We start from the raw sequence: 16884 nt of genomic DNA, 5'->3' as shown, positions 1-16884 counted from the left end.
AGGTTCATTTCTAGGTGGATAGCTTAGAACAATCTGGTGTCTCCTTTTAATAGTATTTTAAAGTACAATTTTTATCATAAAATGACATTCATAAAAAAACCTTACCTAAGCACATAATTTTAGAAAAATCAATACAGTGTCTCAATTGTAATGTAAAATAAATAAGAGGAAATTAATTTACAGTAAAATGTTTCATTGTATAAATGCTTGGGCATGACAACGCTAGAAGACAACAGGCCCGATGTGTGTACTTTCTGATGACCAATGTTTGGTTTTAAGAGAAGATTGTCAGAAGCTACTGCAAAGAAGAATATAGGAACACGAAAGAACAGGTGACTCTGCTGGATAAAAATGTGTTAGGATAGGTAAAAGTAGACCAGTCATTTATATGTAATAAGAGAAAAGGTAAATAATGAAGTTAGAGATAACATGCCATTCATATTATAGATTGTCACTTGGAGACAATGAGGAAGTATTATAATCTCACAAAAAAAAAACCCTAAGCCTTCTTTGTTTCCAGTGAAATGTCAGAATCATTCCCTGGGTCATGACAGACTCGGAGGAGCAACAAGGTACCACAGAAAACATATGCTTCCCACCTCACCCAGCAGATGGCCAGGCACACACCCAGTCGAGGACATGAAAAGATTTTGGAGATTCCTGTGTGATAGGCAATGGGGAATGGAGAATGGATCTGAAAAAAGGGAAAATTAACATCAAGGTTTAATAACACACCAGGATGGTAAGGCCACAAGGAAACAAGCATTTTATTATGTTGGTGGCCTACTGGGGATAATTTAGCAGTATCTTTTAAATTATAAATTCCCTTTGACCCAGAAATTCTAAGATTTTATCCTTCTGATATACTTTGCACAGGTATAGAATGATGTATGTACAAGGTTATTCGTTGCCATATTATTTGTAATAGCAAAAGATTGGAAGCAGGAACATAAACCTCATCAGTAGGTGAACAGTTAAATTATGATTCATATTCTGTGTATGCCAGGAAGCTGTAAAAAGGGAGGAGGATGTTATGAACTGATATGGAAATATCCTTAACTGAAGAAAAGCAAGGGAGAAGGAATATATTTGCTTATATATGCATTAAAAAAATCTCTAGATAAACAGGAAAGGCACAACTTTATTACCCACTGTGTGGAAGAGTGAACAGGGCAGAAAGGGAGATTTTTCTATGTGCACCTTTATTACTGATTCAAAAAAAATTTAGTACTTTTTCTAAAGGTGTGTGTAAAACAAAAAAGAAATAAAAAGGTCTGTTAGGCTGGGTGTGATAGCCCCTGTAATCCCAGCACTTTGGGAAGCCATGGCAGGAGGATCCCTTGAGCCAGGAGTTCAAGACCAGCCTGGGCAACATAGACAGACCTTATCTCTACAAAAAAAATTTTTTTTAATTAGCTGGGCATGATGGTGTGCACCTGTGGTCCCAGCTACTTAGGAGGCTGAAGTGGGAGGATTGGTTGAGTATGGGTGTTCAGGGCTGCAGTGAGCCATGGTTACAGCACTGCACTCCAGCCTGGGCAACAGAGCAAGACTTTGTCTCTAAAAGCAAATAAAACTCTGTCCTAAGCCCCTTTCCTTTGCTACTGCTACCACTGTTATTAAACCTTGTTAGGGCCAAAATGTATTTAGAAATATGGGTTATACACTGACCTTAGTGATGGCTATTTATTTATTTATTATTTAGAGACGGAGTTTTGCTCCTGTTGTCCAGGCTGCAGTGCAATGGTGCGATCTCGGCCCACCGCAACCTCCACCTCCTGGATTCAAGCGATTCTCCTGCCTCTGCTTTCTGAGTAGCTGGGATTACAGGCATGTGCTGCCATGCCCGGCTAATTTTGTATTTTTAGTAGAGATGGGGTTTCTCCATGTTGGTCAGGCTGGTCTCGAACTCCCGACCTCAGGTGATCCGCTTGCCTCAGCCTCCTAAAGTGCTGTGATTACAGGCATTAGCCACTGTGTCTGGTCATTGATGGCTTTAGACTGTCAAGTTCAAACAGGCATTTTCTGATTTCATGCTTTGAAGACAGTTTATGATTCAGTAATTTTTTGGCACGTGCGTAGGTCTATTAGATATTTGAAATTGAAAAATATTTTGTATTCCTGTAAGCATGATCAGTGCCAAAAGTCACATACTTGCACTGTTGGGAACTTCGAAAAATACTGTATAAACTGGATGTCGTATGTTTGTATTTTGTTATTTTCTAGTGTTTTAAATTTATCCGAAACTCTTTTAAGCGAATATTCTTTTTAAAACATTGATTGCAGAGGCTGGGCACAGTGGCTCACCCCTATAATCCCAGCATTTTGGGAGGTCAAGGTGGGAGGTTCGCTTGAGGCCAGGAGTTCAAGACCAGTCTGGGCAACATAACATCTCTTAAAAAACAAACAAACGACTTGGGCACTATGGTGCACGTCTGTAGTCCTAGCTACTTGGGAGGCTGATCCTAGGAGTTGGAGGCTGCAGGGAGCTGTGATTGTGCCACTTCACTTCAGCCTGGGTGACAGGGCGAGACTCTCGAAGAGGTAAACAAATGTAAGAGTAAAAAGGTGATTGTAGAAGGCTTTCATTTCTATTGGAATCAAGGGTTTCTGCCCTTTATTTATTTTTATTTTATTGGTTTGATTCTGCCCCTCCCCTCAGGCTGAGTTTAAACATGTTAATTAGAATGTTTTTTCTTTGGGTTTTTTTACTAATATATACTTGAATTCCAAAGTATATGAAATATACATTCTCAGTAATATTTCAGGTTGTTTTGAAACATTCATGCTAACATTTAAAAAAATTTTTTTTTTTTGAAATGGAGTCTCTCTGTGTTGACCAGGCTGGAGTGCAATGGCGCGATCTCGGCCGACCGCAGCCTACACCTCTCGAGTTCAAGCGATTCTCCTGCCTCAGCCTCCCGAGTAGCTGGGATTATAGGCATGTGCCACCATGCCCGGCTAATTGGTATTTTTAGTAGAGATGGGGATTTCTCCATGTCGGTCAGGCTGGTCTCGAACTCCTGACCTTAGGTGATCCGCCTGCCTTGACCTCCCAAAGTGCTGAGTTTATAGGCATGAGCCACCGTGCCTGGCTGCTAATATTTTTAATTGTCTTGCTTGTTTATTCTATGGAATTGTATGTGTTTAAGTATTGAAACACTAATAACAACCAAAAATAGTTTGGTTTGCTCTTAGCAGAATGATAAAAGTACAGGAAGCAAAACTTAGAAACTCCCATGAGAAAATCCCAGTTTTGCCAAAAAAATAAGTTTTCCAAAAAAGAAAGGAATAAAAAGGAATGGAGCTACCATATGCTACAACATGTATGACCTTGAAAATACTATGCCAAGTGAAAGAAGCCAGGTACAAAAGGCCACAGAGTGTATGAATCCATTCCTCTGAAATGACCGGAACAGGCAGATCCACAGACACAGAAAGCAGATTGGTGGGTGCCTAGGGTGGAGTGGGGAGGGAGGGTTGGTGGTGATTACTGATAGCGATGGGGTTTTGTTTTCGGGCTGACGAAAATGTGCTGTGTTAGATAATGGCAGCACAACATTGTGAGTATGCTAAAAACCACTGAATTGTACTCTTAAAATGGTTGGGATTGAGAATTTTATGTGACTTTTATCTTGACAAAAATTTTAAAACGAGCAGTATGGTCATACATTTTTTGAATGGAAATTCACATCAATATTTCAGTTACTATGAAGTAATGCAGCTCCCTTCAGAGTGAAAACAAAAAACAAGTTAAATTGTCAAGGATAATACAGTTTCAGAGCTGACAGACCAGATGGATTATAAATTGTGTTCATTATAAATTGTGTTTATTATACAGTGGCTGGCAATGCCACAGTAGCTGGCGAAGGGACCACATCTTGAATTAAGGTGTCTCACGTTTGGCCTTCAGTGATACTGATTTGACATTTAGAAACGCACAAATGCACCCTCCTTAGTTGCTAAGCCAGAAGTGAAGAGAGAGGCACAGTGAATTTTTAACCTGTTCAGCCATGTACTTTTTCTTTTTTTTGAGACGGAGTCTCCCTCCGTCGCCAGGCTGGAGTGCCGTGGGGTGATCTCGGCACAGTGCAACCTCCGCCTCCCAGGTTCAAGCGATTCTCTTGCCTCAGCCTCCCGAGTAGCTGGGACTACAAGTGTGTGCCACCACGCCCAGTTAACTTTTGTATTTTTAGTAAAGACGGGGTTTCACCATGTTGGCCAGAATGGTGTGCATCTCTTGACCTCGTGATCCACCCGCATCAGCCTCCCAACATTCTGGGATTACAGGCGTGAGCCACCGCACCCGGCCCCTTGTACTTTTTAAAAAACACTAAGGGCTTTTGGCCAGGTGCGGTGGCTCACACCTGTAATCCCAGCACTTTGGGAGGCCGAGGCAGGCGGATCACGAGGTTAGGAGATCTAGACCATCCTGGCTAACACAGTGAAACCCCATCTCTGCTAAAAATACAAAAAAATTAGCTGGGCATGGTGGCGGACACCTGTAGTCCCAGCTACTCAGGAGGCTGAGGCAGGAGAATGGCGTGAACCCAGGAGGCGGAGCTTGCAGTGAGCCGAGATCACACCACTGCACTCCAGCCTGGGTGACACAGCGAGACTCTGTCCCAAAAATAAAATAAAATAAAGTAAAATAAAATAAATAAAATAAAATCACTAAGGGCATTTTTCCTCTTTTTCTCTTCCAGGCTTTGGGAGGCCGAGGTGGACGGTTAACCGCATGAGCCACCACTCCTGGCCTTGAATTAGCATTTTGTTTTGTGTTTTGTGTTTTGTTTTGAGACAGGATCTTGCACTATTGCCTAGGCTGGTGTACAGTAGTGTGATCATGGCTCACTACATCCTCGACTTCCTGGGCTCAAGTGAGAGCCTCCCACATCAGCCCCCGAAGTAGCTGGGACTACAGGTGTGCACCACCACAACTGGATCATTTTTGTATTTTTGGTAGGGACCTGGTTTCACCATGTTGCTTGGGTTGGTCTCGATCTCTTGGCTTCAAATGATCCACCTAAGCCTCCCAAAGTGCTGGGATGACGGGCATGAGCCACCGTGCCTGGCTAGCGAATTAGTATTTAAAAAATAGGTACTTCTGGGTTCCCCCAACAGGAGTGTTGATTCAGCAGGGTGAGGCCCAGGAGTCTGTATTCGAATCAGCTCCATAGGTGGTTACTGTGCAGCCAGTGTGTACTGCCCGTCATGCCCGTGCCACCTCAACACCATGGAGTCTGTGTGCTCTGCTAACTCGAGAGCCCAGGTGTGCAGTGCATTGCTGTTCCTGATAGGCAGCATTCTGGTTTTGTGAATGGATGTGCCTTTGGTCCCATTGCCATCGTCTGGACTGCAGACATTGACTGGGTTTCTCCTGGGTGCCCAGAACTTTGCTACGTGTCCAGGCTTCTGCTTTTCAGAGTAGAGTGGGGAAGACAGCTGGACATGCAGCCAGGAAGTGAGGAATGCCGGGGCTAGGGGTGGGTGTGACCACCTTGCAAGGGGACCTGTCCATGTCCACGTGGGAAGCGGAGGAGGCCCCTGCAGGAAATGGCCAAGTGGGAGCTGGTCAGGGAAAGGCAGCAGATGCAGAGATCAGCGGGAACAGCCGTGGTGTGGAGGGCCGGCAGAGGCACAGACGGCATGTGGAGGGAGCTGTAGATTGCTTCGTGACTGATGTGCTGTGAGGCGCGAGGTGAGGCGTGAGAAGTCGGAGTCAGAGTGGGCAGAGCTGACTCCTGGAGCTGCCACTCTGACCTCTCTTCTGTGTGCTCCTGATAGAGTTTCAAGGACTGGATGAGGCAATCCATGTTAAGTGCTTAGAACAATGTCTGGCAGATAGTGCAACACAAGTGTGTGTTATGACTTCTCATTTGGGTTAGAAGTTATTAGGGGAGCTTTGGGTTTGACCTTAAGGGCAATGGGAAGTTACTGAAGGGTTTTAAGCAGGAAAGTCACAGATTCTGATTTGTTTCGGAAAACACAGAGAATGGATCGGAGTGGAGAAAGATTAGAGGCAGGGATGAGTTAGGCAGCTTTTGTAGTAGACTATGGAGACACAGTGGCCTGGATAAAGGAAGCTGGAGTGAGGAGGTAGAGGAGTGGGCAGTTCTAGAAGATACGTGTGTGAGGGCGACTTAGGGGTCCTCAGCAGGTGGTTACTGTGGAGGAGGAGGCGATGTGATGTCTCGGTGTCTGACTTGGACAACTGGATGCTGATGTCCACTGAGTGAAGGCTTATGACGAGTTGGGAATTGGGGCAGGAAGAAGATGATGAGCTCAGTGTGGAGAAAGGTTTTTGAACCTCCAAGATAACTTGCCTGTAATCCCAGCACTTTGGGATGTGGAGGCAGGAGGATCACTTGAGCCCAGGAGTTTGAGGCCAGCCTGGACAACGTGACAAAGCCCCATCTCTCCAGAAAATTAGCTGGGCGTGGTGGCGCGTGCCTGTGGCCCCAGATAATTGGGAGACTGAGGCAGGAGAATCACCTGAGCCTAGGAAGTCGAGGTTTCAGTGAGCCGTGATTGCCCCACTGCACTCCAGCCGGGGTGAGAGAGTGAGGCCCTGTCTCAAATAGAAATTTTTAAAAGGGCAGTTGGGCATTTGCCTAGAGTAGGTGATTGAAGCTGTGGACACAGGCTGCATCAGGCAGGCACACTGCATGGGGTGAGCAGCAGACCTGGAATGTGGAACCCCAGGAGCACCAGCGTTCTGTGACTGGTCAGAGAGGAAACCGGGTGAGGTGAATAGATGGGGGTGAACAGTCAGCAGCTACCCAGTAGGTGAGGACTGGAGCTGGCCTTTGGGTTTAGCAGAGGAGAGGTGGTGAGTGCCGTGCAAGCAGCAGGCGCTGGAGACAGTTGCAGTGGCGAGTAAGGGGGCAGGAAACAGAACTGAGGACCGACGGATGCAGGCTGGGGAAATGTTTCTGAACAAGTTACGTGTCCATGTGCACACAGTGTATTCTGATCATGTCCTTGGGTTTAGCATTGTTTAGGAAGACGAAAAGAGAAAGGAGGACTGGTCTTTTTTGTTTTTAATGCTAAGCAATACAGAAAAATTTACAAAAAAAAGTAAATTATCTTACTTCCAACCCTCATTCCCAACCATAGTGGGTAACCAGCATCAGCAGCTTGGTGTGCATCTTTCTATATTTTATCTTATGTATACTTGAAAAATACATAAAAGCGTGTACTTGCTTTTAACCAAGTAGGATCATACGGAAATGTGATTCTGTACTGTGTTTTTTTAACTCAGTATTTATTTGGTCACTAAATACTAAGTATGGGCATACATTTTTTCAGCATGTATTTCTTAAAGAGAAACTGACAGGGAGAATAAATAAGATATTGTATTAGTCCGTTCTCACACTGCTATGAAGAAATGCCAAGACTGGGTAATTGATAAAGGAAAGGATTAATTGACTCACCGTTCCACATGGCTGGGGAGGCCTCAGGAAAGTTACAGTCATGGGGGAAGGCAAAGGATAAGCAGGTCCCTCTTTCACCCGGCGGCAGGACGGAATGCATGCGAGCAGGGGAAATGCTAGACTCTTACAAAATCATCGTGAGACTCATTCACTATCACGAGAACAGCACAGGGGAACCGCCCTCATGATCCAATTACCTCCACCTGGTTCTGCTCTTGACCCAAGGGGATTAGGGGGTTATAATTCAAGGTGAGACTTTGGGTGGGTTCACAACCATATCAGATACGGTGGAACCTTAAAATGTTTATGTAATCTGTTACAGGCAAATAATGTCCAGTGATTGAAAAGCCAGTGCTACTTCAGTCACAGTGGCTTTGAATTCATGGTTAGAATTCAGTGAGATGATGAGACCAAATTTTCATAAAATTTATAAAAGTGTGAAGTTTGTGGTCTTCTTTTCTAGTGTCCTCCTGTCCCCCTTCTATCACTGGGCGTGGTCTACCCTTCCGTCTGTCTGTGGACTGGGCGTGGTCTACCCTTCCGTCTGTCTGTGGACTGGGAGTGGTCTACCCTTCCATCTGTCTGTGGACTGTCCATCTGTCTGTGGACTGGGCGTGGTCCACCCTTCCGTCTGTCTGTGGACTGGGCGTGGTCCACCCTTCCGTCTGTCTGTGGACTGGGCGTGGTCCACCCTTCCGTCTGTCTGTGGACTGATGGGCAGATAGAGATAGATGTTCATTAGCATACTTTTAATCATGGCACCAGAGTTTCAAAACATGATTTGCTCATTCATTTTATTTTTATTTTTTATTTTTATTTATTTATTTATTTATTTTTTTTTGTTGAGGCAGAGTCTCGCTCTGTCGCCCGGACTGGAGTGCAGTGGCCGGATCTCAGCTCACTGCAAGCTCCGCCTCCCGGGTTTACGCCATTCTCCTGCCTCAGCCTCCCGAGTAGCTGGGACTACAGGCGCCCGCCACCTCGCCCGGCTAGTTTTTGTATTTTTAGTAGAGACGGGGTTTCACCGTGTTCGCCAGGATGGTCTCGATCTCCTGACCTCGTGATCCGCCCGTCTCGGCCTCCCAAAGTGCTGGGATTACAGGCTTGAGCCACCGCGCCCGGCCATTGCTCATTCATTTTAATTATAAACTTCCAATTTTCTTTATTTCAAATTTGACATGCTTTTAAACCTAGACTGAGGCGAGTAGCTTCTGCTGCCTGAAGATCACAGTGTGAGCTCTGCATGCCGGTTTCTCAGGTCCTTGTGTCCATTTATTAGACCTCTCTTCCACTGAGAAGACATAGGCTTTGCCTCCTGTGAAGTTCTTTTTTTCTGTTTTTGTGTGTGTGTGTGTGTGTGTGTGGTAGAATACATGTAAGGTCAAAGTTACATCTTAACCATTTTTAAGCGCCCAGTTCATGGCATTAAGTGCAATCACATTGTTGTGCAGCCATTACCACCATGCATTTCCAGAACTTTCTCATCTTCCCAACGGAAACTCCATCCCCATCAAACAGCAGCTCCCCGTCTCACCCTCCCCACCCAGCGCTCTCCAGACACCTGCCCTTCTGTTTTCTGTCTCTCTGAGTGTGACTGCTCTAGAGACCTCATGTAACTGGAACCCTACAGTAATCTCCCTTTTCGTGACTGGCTTATTTCACTCAGCCCAGCGTCCGCAAGGTTCACCCGTATTGTATTATGTGTCAGAATTTCCTTCCTTTTAAAAAATTTTTTATGTATTTATTTATTTTTGAGACGGAGTTTCGCTCTCGTTGCCCAGGCTGGAGTGCAATGGCGCGCAATCTTGGCTCACTGCAGCCTCTGCCTCCCAGGTTCAAGTGATTCTCATGCCTCGGCCTTCCAACTAGCTGGGATTAAGGCATGCACCACCATGCCTGGCTAATTTTTGTATTTTTAGTAGAGACGAGGTTTTGCCATTTTGTCCAGGCTGGTCTTGAACTCCTTGCCTCAAGTAATCTGCCTGTCTTGGCCTCCCAATGTGCTGGGATTGCAGGCATGAGCCACCGTGTGCCACTGTGCCCTGCCAATTTCCCTTCCTTTTTATGGCTGAATAATATTCCACTGAGTGAAGTTTTATTTCATTTTCAGCAAAAGGTTAGTGAAATAATGAAAAGTAATTAAAAAGCAAAACAGAGCTATTGAAGGAGATTATAGAGAATAAGAGATGTGGAATTGTAACATGTTATGGCCAAGTAAAGAAAACAGGAAGAGGAAAGGGTCAGGGGCAGGGCCCAGGCACCCCTGTGAGGGTGGGGACCATGAGCCTCTGCTACCCCTTTCCCACTGGTGATGGGGGCTACTTTGAGCCATCGGAATGACAGAAAGAGAAAGGTGGATCGCTTTTGGCAATAAATGTCACATCTGATCCATAGGACTTACCTTGAAATTGACCTGATTGTGGCTTTTGAGTAATAACGTCTGGTCTATGTAATATGAACGTATTATCCAGATCTAAACCTTTTGTCCAGAAATGATAAACATCAGCATTATCAGGCATTATGTGAAACTAAGTTCTTTAACTGATTTTAGTGTTATTTTCTGTCTTCTCAATCCTAGATAATGTCACATAGACATACATATTTGCATTCTTCAGACTTATATTTTAAATGAAAATATTCCAGTAATTATTGCATCTATTCTGTTTCAGAAAATACTTGACACTTTAGTTATTAAATAGAATGTCACTTTAAACTAGTGGTATATTTGACGTAAACTTAACTTTTTTTTTCCTAAATAGGAAAAAATGTACACTGACAATTAGATTCCTGTGATGTAATAAGGTAGATCATTTATTGCACATATTTGGGGTTCCTACCTTTTTTTTCCGCAATAATAATACAAGCAGTGCATATAGGAACATGCTTTTGAGATCTTAAACTTTGGAATTTCCTGTCTAATGTTTACCTGAACTCCTAAGTTTAAATTTGCTTTGATATATTTTCAGTTGTTGGATTCTTCTGAGCAGAGAGAAAGGTTTTTTCTTTGAGTAGAATAATCATCAACGTCTATAAATTTGTTTTCTACTGTAGCCACAGTAGTATACCATAGAATAGTTTTGGTAGTTGAATATATTGTGAATACTTACATTTAACCAAAATAATAGGAATTATCTGTATTCTCTTTGGTTTTAGAGGCAAATCTAAAATCTGGAAATTGAATGAGGATAGTTTGGGGCTCTTAGGAAAACCTTAGGGAAACTGTATAAAAGAGAAAAAGGCTTGCTGCTGGTGCTGGAAGAGTGACAGCGTGCTGGGGGGTTTGTGCGGGAGTGAAGGTGGGGCCAGATGGGAGCCTCCCTGTTTCTGGAGGGTTGGTCTGTGCGGGATGTGCAGTAGTAACTCAGGCTGCATGTTTTTTGCACTATCTGAGTTGTGAAGTGCTCTTCCTCCACTTCCAGGTCCTCCTGGTTATGAGGACTTAGGCTCTGACTAGAATGACCTTTCATTTAAAGGTGACGAAATTTGTTCATAATAGACTTTAAAAATAAAACACCAATATTCCACCTTCCTGGGACTGACAGTCCTAGGACCCTGCCACCTTGTCAGGATCCTGCATCTCCTCTTCTGGTCTGTTATTACCCTCCCAGCCCTGCCAGCCTTTCAGCTCCCTTGCCTCTTCTACTTCATTGCGCTTACCTGGCAGAAACCACCCCATTCAGTCCGTTCTCCATGCCCATTCACCTCCACTGACCCGCAGAGGCCCTGAGTGCCGCCAGCATCCCTGTTAGCGCATCCCGCCCTCTTTCTTCTGCCCATCCTCTCCTCTAGATGCCATTTCATACCTTCTCCCCTCCTGTCTTCCCCAAATGCAGATGCAGAATGATGACATTGTGTTTGTTTTTTCTCTGTGAAATTGGAAGAAATCAGAAAAGAACTTCCACCAACTCCCACCACATCTCTGGATCTGCACCCCATGTAGTCTGCCCTCTTTCCCTTTACTGCGGGTGATCCGTGTGCCCCAGCAAATGTCAGCCTTTCCTCTTAGTCGCTTGACTTACCTGCTTTCAGCTGGAGTCTTACCAGTTCCCGCCTCCCCCCTGGATTCTTGCCCTCACTGTGCAGATGTCTGTCATCCTGCAAAGGTCTTCCTTGACCTCAGATCTTCTCCAGCCACTGCACTGTTTTCCTTCCCCTTTCCTGCAGAGTTCCTTGGAAGAATTTTCTGTACTCCCTGCTTTACTTCCACTCTTCCCATTCTCTTTGGACTCAGTCTAGTGAGAGTTTTGACTCGCCACCGCAGCATGCTGCAGGTGTCACAATCACCATTGATCTCCTTCCAGCAAGTCCAACCAGCGAGCATCAGCAGGCTCGTTTGATCCACCAGCATCATTGAATATAGTTGATCATCCTCCTGGAAATAAGGATCTTCAAAGATCTTGAAGGGTTTCCTGGTTTTCCTCCTTCTCTCTGATTGCTCCTACCCTCTTTCGCTGATGCCCCTCAATGAGACTGTGGGGGCTTGATCCCCATCTCTTCTCATCCTCCACCCAGGGCCTCACTGACTTGCATGGAACAAAATGATTATCCCCATTTGCAGTCTCTACAACACACCCAAGAACTTCAGACTGTGAATTGCACTCGATTGTCTAATAACCATCTCAAATTTAGCACGTCCAAACCCAAACTTTGACATCTTCCCTTCGAAACATACTCTTCCCGTAGGCACTCTGTTCTCAGGAACCAATGACTCCATCATTCACTTGCTCCCTCCAGAATCCGTGGAGGCATCCTTGGGCCTTTCTTTCTCTGTGATCTTTGACCTGTCAGGAACTCCTGCTGGCTCTGTGGTGAAGAGGTCGAGAGTCCCTGCTTCTCACCACCTGCGGCGCGCCCACCCTGGTCTACTGCGTAATTGCAGTCATTTCTTACCCATCTCCGCACTTCTGGCCTCGCCTTCTCACAGGCTGTTCTGAACACGGAATCCAGGGGAATCCTTTGAAAACTGGTGGAGGGCACAGCTCATGAGAATTCTTACTTAGGCTCCTTCTTTTCTCTAATACTGATCTTAGTTCAGACCCTCACTCTGCCCTGGGATTATTGCAGTGAACTCACTCAGTGACCTTTCATTGCTCACCCAGTGACCTTTCATTGCTCACCCAGTGACCTTTCATTGCTCCAACAAACCCATTTCGAGCACATCCCTTACGCTAATGACTGACTGAGACTTTACCAGTTTTGCCCCATTTTCTGTTCAGGGTCCTCAAAGTCTGTAGATAAGGCAATTTCTGTAGCCTTCAACATGAAATCCAGGTTCCGTGCTGTGTGCTGTGGTCTCTGAAGGGCTGTCCGCTTCTGACCTCACCTGCTTCCTCCATACATGCTGCCCGTGCCCCAGCCCTGCTGAAGCCCTCGCTTATCAGATACCTTCCTGCTTTTGTGAAAGAGGCTCTCACTGGCTCTACAGCTTGTTCAGAATTCAGCTCAATTCAAGTGCTATGTCCTTCAGCAAACCTTCCGAGAAGCACTCCCACTTCCCATCATGGATGGCTTCTGTTCAGATCCTGCAGTATCCTGGGCACTTCTCACCCAGAGCACTTGCTGCTCTGAGGTTCCTGCCAGCTTATCTATCTGTTCTTTAAAGCATCCTGAGGCGTGGACAGGCCTTGTTTCTCTGTTGCTGCAGCGGCCAGCCTGGACGAGATATGCACTCTTTCTTGAATGAACTGTAACGTCCGATCGAGGTGGAAGCACTCACTTGTGCTTTGATGCATCTCCCCTCCAAACACAGCAGTGAAAAGGTACAATTTAAGTAGAGAAATAAACCCAAAAGCATAGCCAGCCCCCGAAGCAACAGAAATACCCTTCAGTACATAAACAGACTAGAAACTTAGCATGGTCAGCACGAATTGACTAGATTTCACTGGCCACTGAGCTGCAAGCTCCAAGCAGGCAGTGTCAGTAGGAACCTAGGGTTTTTACAGGGGTTAAGGGTAACAGGGACTAAAGTGTTCAGTGGAATTAGAACTAGATGTAGCTTTTTTTTTTTTTTTTTTGAGACAGGGTCTCGTCACCTGGGCTTTAGTACAGTGGTACGATCACAGCTCACTGCAGCATCAACCTGCTGGGCTCAAGCAGTCCTCCTGTCTCAGCCTCTGAGTAGCCGGGTCTATGCTACTGGGTCTACGCATGGTGTGTGCTTTTTTTTTATGTTTTGTAGAGATGGGGTCTCACTATGTTGCCCAAGCTGGTCTTGAACTCCTGGGCTCAAGCAGTCCTTCAACCTTGGCTTTCCAAAGTGCTGAGATTACAGGCAAGAGCCACCATGCCTGGCCTTAGATAGTTTTTGAAGCTGGAGTTAGATAAGGTTTCCCCATCTAAGGCAATTCTCTGCTATAGAGATTGGGGCTGTATTGGCAGTTGTGGTCCTAGGAAGGTAGAACGCAAGGCGTGGGATGCGCCCTGCTATTCCATGATTCTCTGCCAGGGTCTGCACTGTCAGTGACATAACCACGGGACAGAGTCCTGCATCACCATGGAAAACCTAGTTCTGGACTGAGGCCTTGGAAGGCTCGGAGGGCAACCACAGAACACTAGTGCTGTGGGCTGAATACTTTTGTGTCCCCCACTCTGCCAAAGTCACGTGCTCAAATCCCACTCTAGTTTCACTGTATTAGAAGGTAGAGCCCTGGGGAGGGGATTAGGTCATGAGGGTGGACTCCTTGTGAATGGAATAATGTGCTTAGAAGAGACCCCATAGAGATCCCTGGTCCCTTCTGTCATGTGAGGTCACAGAAGCTGGCAGTTGGGCCCTCACCAGACACCGAATCTGCTGATGCCTTGCTCTTGAACTTCCAGCCTTGAGAACTGTGAAAAATGAATTTCTATTGTTTTAAGCTACTCAGGTAATGGGAGTTTGTTATAGTAGCCTGAATGGACTGAGCCACTAGACAGGGAGGAGAACGCCAGCAACAGAAAACCTTCTGTCACAATGAGCCCGAAACCCAACGTCAAACTTTCTACCACGATGAGCCTGAGACCCCAATTCCTCTATACTCTAATACACATCCTCACAGAGTTGATGTCTTACAGAGCTGTGCATTTACTGCATCGGAAATTTAAGGACAGACAGTCTGGCAAAAACTGTCAAAATAAGTATGTTTAAGATGCTTAAAAACATAAATTAGCATCCATGAAAAAAGAAATTTTCCAAAAGGAAACAAGAGCAAGAAGATGTGACCCAAAAATAAAGGAAGAAAAAAAAGGAAGAAGAACTTGAAATCTAGTAAATGAAAAGGATATTAGCCAGGATGAAAGACTCTGTACTGGATATAGTCAAAGATAAAATTGGTGGATTGGCAGTTACTTCACAGAATTGACCCAGACAACAGGGACAAGGTGGAGGGGCACAATGATAAAATTCAAGGTCCTGTGTTCAGGCAAGCCTGGAGACAACTCTTTACTTTGACTTGACAGTTATATGTCATAATAATGGCTATTTATTTATTTATTAATTATTTTTTTTGAGACAGAGTTTCGCTCTTGTTGCCCAGGCTGGAGTGCAATGGTACGATCTCGGCCCACCAGAACCTGGGTTCAAGCGATTCTCCTGTCTCAGCGTCCTGAGTAGCTGGGATTACAGGCATGCACTACCACTTCCATCTAATTTTGTATTTTTAGTAGAGACGGGGTTTTTCCGTGTTGGTCAAACTGGTCTCGAACTTCCAACCTCAGGTGATCTGCCCACCTCAGCCTCCCAAAGTGTTGGGATTACAGGCATGAGCCACCGTGCCTGGCCTGATAATGGCTTTTTAACTGAAGCTAGTTTGAGTCTGTTTGCTTTTTGCCTGCAAGAGAAATAATCTTTTCTCATATATAAACCCCTTCATAAGATGACACTGTTTCATTAAAGTTAGGCATTAGATGATCTGACAGTCAGCTAGAGTTAATTATCAGAGAAGATGTAAATCAGGGCATTTGATATGATTAATATTGGCACATAAAAAAGAAATCTCTGAAACTTAAGACAAGGAAAACAAACTTGATGGGAGGACGTGGACAGGAGACCGGTTTGCTCAGCGGCCTGTCTCCACCCTCCTCCCGCACGCCGCCCAGCTTAGGAGCCCACTTCCAGGAGACCCGTCTGCTCAGCGGCCTGTCCCCACCCTCCTCCCTCATACTGCCAAGCCCAGGAGCCCGCTTCTGAATGCTCCGTTCGATCTCTGAAGAGGTTTCAACACTTGACAGGATCCTTATCAGGTTTTAAGACACATTTGGGTGATCTTTATTAGTATTGTTCAAATTTCTTTGTGTTTGCAAGTATGCATTGAAATACTGAATTGGGCCAGGTGCAGTGGCTCGCGCTTGTAATCCCAGCACTTTGGGAGGCCGAGGTGGATGGATCACGAGGTCAGGAGATCGAGACCATCCTGGCTAACACGGTGAAACCCCATCTCTACTAAAAATACAAAAAATTAGCTGGGCCTGGTGGCAGGCGCCTGTAGTCCCAGCTACTCAGGAGGCTGAGGCAGGAGAATGGCGTTAGTTTGGGAGGCGGAGCTTGCAGTGAGCCAAGATTGCACCCTTGCACTCTAGCCTGGGAGACAGAGCGAGACTCTGTCTCAAAAAAAAAAAAAAAAAACTGAATTGAAGAGCTATTCATGTTCTTTAGCTAATTTTATGCTCTTAGGAGCAGCCTTGTCTCCAAACTCACAGTGTAATATATTTATAATATCTATATATATATATTTAATTGCAACAAAATATACTAACGTAAAACTTGCCAGCTTAACCAGTTCAGTGAATGCTAGATTCATGTAGTGAAATGTGCTTGTGTCCCCTCCCCACCCCTGCCGTGTTCAGCCTCTGCTGTTACTCCCCAGCCAGGCGCAGCTTTGGGCGTGTCCACAGTCACCCTGCTGCTCTCTTCCACTCTCTCTGACCACACTCAGTTCTGAGCCCCACAAATGTTTCTGTTGTCTTCAGCAATGCCCTGGGATAATTAGGAACCAATTCAGTGAAATTGTGGCTAATTCTAAAAACAGTTTCTGAAGTCATTTTGGGAGATTTGTTCCCACCCTGGAGGGCTCCTGCAGCAAGAATTCTCCAGCTCTCCCTGCAGACTACCCAGCCGCAGTCCAGGCTGTGTCTCCATTAAACCCACACCTCCAGTTGCCTTCACTAGGACCTCCACTGCCCTTGGGTTTAAAGGGTGCCCTTAGGTTTAAATATCACCAAACTCGTTTCTCCCTGAATGATGCCCCTGGTCTTATGGTAGCAGCCAGGGCCCTCTCAGCTTGCCACTCCAGCCCTGCAACCACCACCTCCCAGAGCCAGGGCACAGCTGATCAGGACCCCTGGTATTCTCAGCCTGCCATACTCAAAGTTGAGACTCCATTCCAGAGTGGAGGCTGGACAGAGGTAAGAAGGCCCCTGCCCATGACTGCACTAGCCAGGATGTGGCATCAGCAGCACGTAGCTGGGGCGGGGT

General features: G+C 45.5%; 1 protein-coding gene across 5 annotated transcripts in view; it reads left to right on the top strand.

Moving 5' to 3' along the window:
• The window catches only part of PPFIA1 (PTPRF interacting protein alpha 1), a 115937-nt gene that overhangs the window by 36624 nt on the left and 62429 nt on the right, over positions 1-16884 (top strand). The gene's annotated exons all lie outside the window — the stretch shown is intronic.

The sequence above is a fragment of the Piliocolobus tephrosceles genome, chromosome 13 (genome assembly GCF_002776525.5).
Source record: "Piliocolobus tephrosceles isolate RC106 chromosome 13, ASM277652v3, whole genome shotgun sequence".
NCBI lineage: Eukaryota > Metazoa > Chordata > Mammalia > Primates > Cercopithecidae > Piliocolobus > Piliocolobus tephrosceles.
This window is presented reverse-complemented; position numbering and strand designations above follow the sequence as displayed.